This window comes from Sorex fumeus, unplaced genomic scaffold, assembly GCF_029834395.1.
Source record: "Sorex fumeus unplaced genomic scaffold, SorFum_2.1 ptg000070l, whole genome shotgun sequence".
Lineage (NCBI taxonomy): Eukaryota > Metazoa > Chordata > Mammalia > Eulipotyphla > Soricidae > Sorex > Sorex fumeus.
The window spans coordinates 5865215-5872123 of NW_026606127.1; the positions used below are offsets into that span (position 1 = coordinate 5865215).

Below are 6909 nucleotides of genomic sequence, written 5' to 3' on the forward strand. Positions count from 1 at the left end.
TGTGCTTAGTAATAAATTACTACGCACTTGGTCAATCACCTCAGAGACCCCACTCTGCTCAGAGAACTAGATTTTTTAATTACAGGTCTGTTTTTCCCATGTGTCATGACTGACAATCACTATCAGTAGATATGAAACTCACTACACACAAAGATGCACACAGGTTACTTTGAGTCATCTATGTTGTTAATGTGAGTTGGCCATTAAACTTCACTGAGACCCTTTGTTCTGTCCTTTATAGGAGCCTCATGAGTCTCACCTTCCATTCAAGTTGAACTTGTAATAAGGTGGAATGAAATCATCAATATGATCCTCACCTCATCCTTCAGGAGAAAAATCCTACATACATTCAAGGTGGTCAAAGTGCAGACAACACCATCCACCTTTTCCTGGAGATGTACACAGGACTGAGGTGAGAACAGCAAAAGGCTCTATTTTAATGTTCTTAATGAAGGATTCAGGGAACAACATTAAACAAACTCATATACCATCTTCCAAAAGAATTATTTTGTAAAACTAATGCCTAGGGGGTAGGGTAAACGATAATATAGTAAAAACCATATTTTTATTTCTGGGACATTAAAGTTCTAAATCTATTTATTCATGCTGCTTTGAAATACATTCCTTGATTAGCAATCATTGTCTGCCATAGGAGTGAGGAAGGACAACAGTCAAAGTAATAAGAAGAGAAAAATATGGAAAAATTAACTCCTAATAGGTTTGATAACACATATATTAAAATTGAAATGATACAATGATGAGCATGGTCCTTGTACAGAGATAACATGCAAACTTGTAAAGCATTCCATATTTTTGTTGCAAGAAGAATTAACAGGTATACTTTAAGCTAAGACAATCCCCACAAGTACAAAAATTATACATAAAGAGAGCACAAATCCCCAAAACAACAATCTCTCTCAATGTCAATGGACTAAATGTGCCAATTCAGAGGCACAGAATAGGAAGATGAATTAGAAAACTGAACCCAACATTCTGCTGCCTGCAAGAAACATGTCTGAACAATCAAAGCACCCATGGGCTAAAAGTAAAAGGCTGGGAAACAAGTTTTCAAGAAAATATCACCTCCGCAAACCTGGAGTGGCCATACTAGTATCAGACCACAAGAACTTCAGATTAAAGGTTATCAGAGACAGTGACGGTCATTTCTTAATGATCATGGGATATGTACATCAGAAAGAACTCACCTTCCTCAATGTATATGATCCTAATGACAGACCAGCAAAATACTTTAAAACAACTTCTAATAGACTTATAGAAAAACATTGATAGCAACACAATACTAGTAGGAGATTTCAACACTTCTTTGTCACTTCTCGATAGATCAAACAGACTGAAGCTCAGCAAGGAAATATTTTCTTTAAGGGAAGTAATGAACAACCGATGGCTTAGGGAAGAATCAAAGAGGAAATAAAAAGTTTCCATAAACAAATGAGAATGAGGACACGAGCTACCAGAACTTGTGGGACACAGCAAAAGCAGTGTTAAGAGGAAAGATTATAGTTCTGCCAGAATTCATCAGGAAGAAAGAAAGGGCCTACAAGAATAAATTAGAGCTCAAGATTTTGGAAAATAACCAACAAAAGTAGTCCAAACTAGGATGGAGGAAGGAAATAATAAAACTTGTACCAGACATCAATGAGCTAGAATCCCAAAATACAATCCAGAAGACCAATAAGAACAAAAACTGGTTCTTTGAGAAAATAAATAAGATCATTAAACCATGAGAAGCCTCTCAAAGGAACAAAGAGAAAGAATTCTAATAAATCGAATCAGAAATGCAAAGGGGGTATCCTAATAGAAAGTACAGAAATCCATAGGATCATCAGAGATTATTTTGAGAATCTTTGCAGCAGGAAATGAGAGAATCTTGAAAAAATTTATAAATTATTGGATTCCAATTACCTCCCAAGGCTGAACCAAGAAGATTTGGAATACTTGACCTATCACTAACAAGGAAATTGAAATAATGGTCAAAATTATACCCCCAAACAGAATCCAGGTCCCAGATGGATTCAATAGTGAACTATTTCAAACCTTTAAAGAGGAACTGCTTCCAACATTTTTAAGATTTTCCAGGAAATTGAAGAAACAGAAATACTCCGAAATAGTTTCTGTGAGGCAAAGATCACCCTAATACTCAAATCGACAGAGACACCACAAAAAAAAGGAAATTGCAGACCTATTTCCTTTGTGAATACAGATACAAAAATTTTCAAGAAAATACCAGCAAAGAGAATCTAGAAACTCAACAAAAGGTCACACACTATGACCAAGTAGGTTTATCTTGGGGATGCAAGGATGGCTTAACATTCTCTAGTCAATCAACAGAATACACCATCTCAATAAAATAAAGATAAAAGTCATATGATCATATCAATAGATGTAGATAAAGCATTTGATGAGATCCAGCACCCATTCATGATGAAAAACTCTCAAGAAAATGGGAGTTGAAAGTACTTTCCTCAATATAGTCAAAGCAAATTACCACAAACCCACAGCAAGTATTATTCTCAAGGGGGAAAAACCAAAGGCTTGGAGCAGAAATCAATGAAATAGAATTCCAGAATACAATCAGGCACAAAACAAGTTACCCACTCTCAAAACTCCTATTCTTCATAGTACTTGAAGTACTTGCCATATGATTTTGGTAAAAAAAAAAAAAAAGATATCAAGGCAACCATAAAAAAAAGGAAGAACTCAAGCTTTTACTATTTGGAGATAATATGATACTATACATAGAAAATCCCAAAGAATCTCCAAAAAAGCTCCTGGGAACAATAGATTTGTTTAGTAAAGTAGCATATTGCAAAATCAATATCTGGTACGCCATGGCTTTCCCATATATTAATAATGAAAGAGAAAAAAGAGATAGAGAAAAACAATCCCATTCACAATAATACCTCAGAAAATCGAGTATATTGGAATCAACTAAAAAGGTTAAGGTAAAGGTAAAGGTAAAGGCCCTCCCGTTGATCGTCGATTTGCTCGAGTGGGCCCAGTAACGTCTCCATTGGAGACTTTGTTGTTACTGTGTCTGGCATATTGAATACTCTCGGTAGCTTGCCGGGCTCTCCGAGAGGGGCAGAGGAATCGAACTCGGGTCGGCCATGTTGACCGCTTGTAAGGCGAACGCCCTACCCGCTGTGCTATCAACCCTTATGTCCTCTCTCCATTTTGAAAGAAATTTCAAATAATTTCAGCAGATCTCTTCAATAGATAAGAATTAAGCATGCATGTGTATGTGCACGCATACATAATACAATACGTCTAAAAATTAAAAACAATTTCTTAATACCATTCAATCAGTATTGACATTTTCTTTCTGTTTTGGAAGGTACCTCCAGCAATACTCAGGGTTTACTTAAGGAACTATACCAAAAAAAAAAAAAACCTACAAAACACTACTTCACAAAATAAGAGAGTATATGAGGAAATGGAATCACATAGCATGCTCATGGATTGAGAGGTTTAACACTGTCAGAATGGCAATACACCCCAAAGCTCTATAAAGATTTAATGCACTTTCTATAAGGATACCCATAACATTTTTCAAATAAATAGATTAAACACTCTTGAAACTCATACAAAACCATAAAATCCCATGAAGAGCTAAAGCAATCTTTGGTAAAAAGAAGGGAACACCTTCCCCAACTTCAATCCCTACTACAAAGTTGTAGTCATCCAAATACCATGATATTCAGATAAAGACAGGCCTCAGATCAATGGAATATAGTCAAATATCTTGACGCTGGCCCTCAGATTATTATTACCTAATCTTTCATAAATGCTCAAGAAATATGAAGTTGAGCTAGGAAGTCTCTTCAGCAACTGGTGCTGGGAAAACTGGACAGCAACATGCAAAAAAAATGAACTCAGACCTCTTTATAGTGCCAGGCACAAAGTCAGATCAAATGTATTAAAGGCCTCACTATCATTCCTGAATTCTTAAGATATTTGAAGAAAAATGTGGGAAGATCCCTTCATGACATTAAAGCTAAGGGAAACAAAAGAGCAAGCAAGCAAGAAAGAAAGAAAGAAAAAAATTAAAAATTAAAAAATAATGCTGTTTGCAATGCTAAGGATCAATCCCAGATCATCATTTTCTTGCGTTTTTGGGTCACACGTGGCGATGCACAGTGGTTACTCCTGGCTCTGCACTCAGGATTTACTCCTCACGGTGCTTGGAGGGACCATACAGGATGCTGGGAATCTAACCTGGGTATGCTGTGTGCAAGGCAAATGCCCTACCTGCTGTACTATAGCTCCAGCTCCCCCCTCACTATGATTCATCATCTTGAGGGCCTCAGATTTATACCTTCCATTTGGAAACTTCATCTTTACATTGACACAGTAAATTGAAACCACAGAACCATTGAATGGCATGTTATAATGGTAGCAGCCATGAGCAAATTTTGATAACCCATAAGTTGTCATGAATGAATTCTGTTTCAGAGGCTTCACTTCTGAGGATACCTGTCACTACCTCCTTTCTGTTACGTATCCCAGGATCAGAATCTACATCAGGCCATCAGTAGAAATTGTCCACCCGAAATCTAGCCTTCCACTGGGATTAGAATCCTTGATCCATGTAACTTTTAATTTTTCATTCATGATTTGTTGACCTTGTTTCAGGTGGATGCATCCAGAGCATAAACTCAGCTTTCCCGTTGTTTCCACAGGAAATCCAAATACCTAAGAATGTTATCATTTCTGATGCCACTGTTACAGATTTTTTTGGAATCCCACGGTAAGATACTATCATTAATGTTATAATATTACTGTTCTCCATAGTTCAGATCTCCCCAAAGAACTCTCTACCCACCTCACTCCAAGTGCAGACTCCAGTTTATCATGATCCTGAACATACTTATAATAGTTTCACTCAGGTTCTCCCCTAAAGTGCACAAGTTAAGTTCATACCACTCCAAGTTCTTATTCCTAAACTACCAGAGTGGGCTTGGTCCTCAAGATTTGATCTCATAAGAAGAAATACCGTGCTTCCTTTCTCTATATCTCTCTTTGCTTGCTTTGTTAAATGACTGTTCTCGCTTGAACAATTATTCCATTCCACCCTACACCTGTTTCACAAGTTTCTGAGTGTTTTTCAGTAAAATCTATTTAGCTTCACTAAACTAAAAAATTTTAAAACACCAGAGCATTGTTAAAACCAATATTTGTATCTTTTAAACCACAAATTTTGAAAATGAAAGGTGGTAAAGCAATGGAATACTACTCAGTTGTATGAAGTGAAATTTTCTTATTATTTGTATATAAAATGGATAACATGAGGAAATTATGTTTAGTGACATAAACCAGGCAGAGAAAGATAGGCATCCTACAAGTTCATGCATATGTGGCATATGGAGAAAACAAATTAAAAGAATAAAATGAGACAGACAAACATCTAAAACATTATTTATATTTATAATTCATAATTCAATTAACAATGGTTTCTCATACACATAATTCCAACATGACACTCCTCATTCTCTCAAAGAATAAACCCTTCCTCTCCCCCAATCCCCCATAATTCCTCACTCTCAATCCCCTGACTCAATTGTGTGGATCAGTTCTCCCCTTAAATTGCTCTTGAACCTTTGTTTCTACCTTGCTGTGTGTCTTTACATCCCACATATGAGAAAAATCTCTCTGTATCTGTTCATTTATTTAAGGCTAACTTTACATGCATGATATCCTCTAGTTTGATCCAATGTTGAAAATTGCATAATTTTAATCTTTTCAAAGCAATAAAAACAAACTTTAGAACTATGAGACTATTTAGGTACCAGATCGAAAAGTATAATCAAAGTGGAAAAACTGAACAATGGTGAATGACAGAGTAGGCCTTTCAGTAGTGAGTGTAATATGATCCATGCACGTTGATTCTGCATAATCCTAAAATTTATGAAATTCTATAATGTAATTCTATAAGGTAATTTTAAATAATCAAAAAAGTATTTAAATAATTTACATTTATCTAAGATTTTGACGTATCTTTTGTGTCAAACTATCAGAAATAAAAAGAATGTGAGATAGAGATATGGTGTATCACTATACTTTTAAACAAGAGAAGCGCTAAAAATTTCTGTGTCTTGATGAACTCTCATATAAATTGACTCCAAAATCAAATTAATATACTCAAGGAAAAATAAAAGTCAACCAATGTAATCTTTTGCCTTCACTCAGGTTCCCATCTGCTGATCTCTCGCAGACAAAAAAAAATTTTTACTTTATTTTTTTAAAAATTTTTATTAGTGAAACACCATGATGTACAGTTGTACATTTACAAATTTTTGTGCTTGGGTTTCGATTATACAATGATCAAGTGCCCATTCCTCCGCCAGTGCCCATTTTTCACCACCATGGATTCCAGTATCCCTCCCACACCAATAACCCCCATCCCACCCTGCCTCTGTGGCAGGGCATTCCCTTTTGTTCTCTCTCTCCTTTCGGGTGTTGTGGTCTGCAAAAGAGGCATTGAGTGTCAATCATGTTCAGTACATAGTCAGAATTTTTATTTTCAAAGGATTTCTTGGCAGAGGTTTGGCATTCTTTGCTAGAAACCAACTCCTTTTCTTCTGCTTTTTTTTTTCTAGAAATATATACTTATACTAAGACTGATTAGTCATGGCACCAAATTGACAAATGTCCCTGTTTTTACTTCAGTTCTGTTTCCTCATTATCACAAATTATTAGCAGTGGATAGAAAATAACTAGCCCAAAATTCGTGGGGGAAAGGGAAATGTTTATGCTTACCATAGTTTGGAAAATCCCTGTCACTAGTATTGTGACATTCATCTAAATTTGTAAACACAATGATTAAGAAGAGGTAAACCATGACTGCCACTTCAAGGAAGAACGGGCCTTCAGCAAATATCCATGGTTTCA

General features: G+C 35.9%; 1 pseudogene; it reads left to right on the forward strand.

Moving 5' to 3' along the window:
- The first annotated feature begins 718 nt into the window (after nucleotides 1-718).
- LOC130037149 (uncharacterized) lies at nucleotides 719-815 on the forward strand (annotated as a pseudogene).
- The last annotated feature ends 6094 nt before the right edge of the window (nucleotides 816-6909 follow it).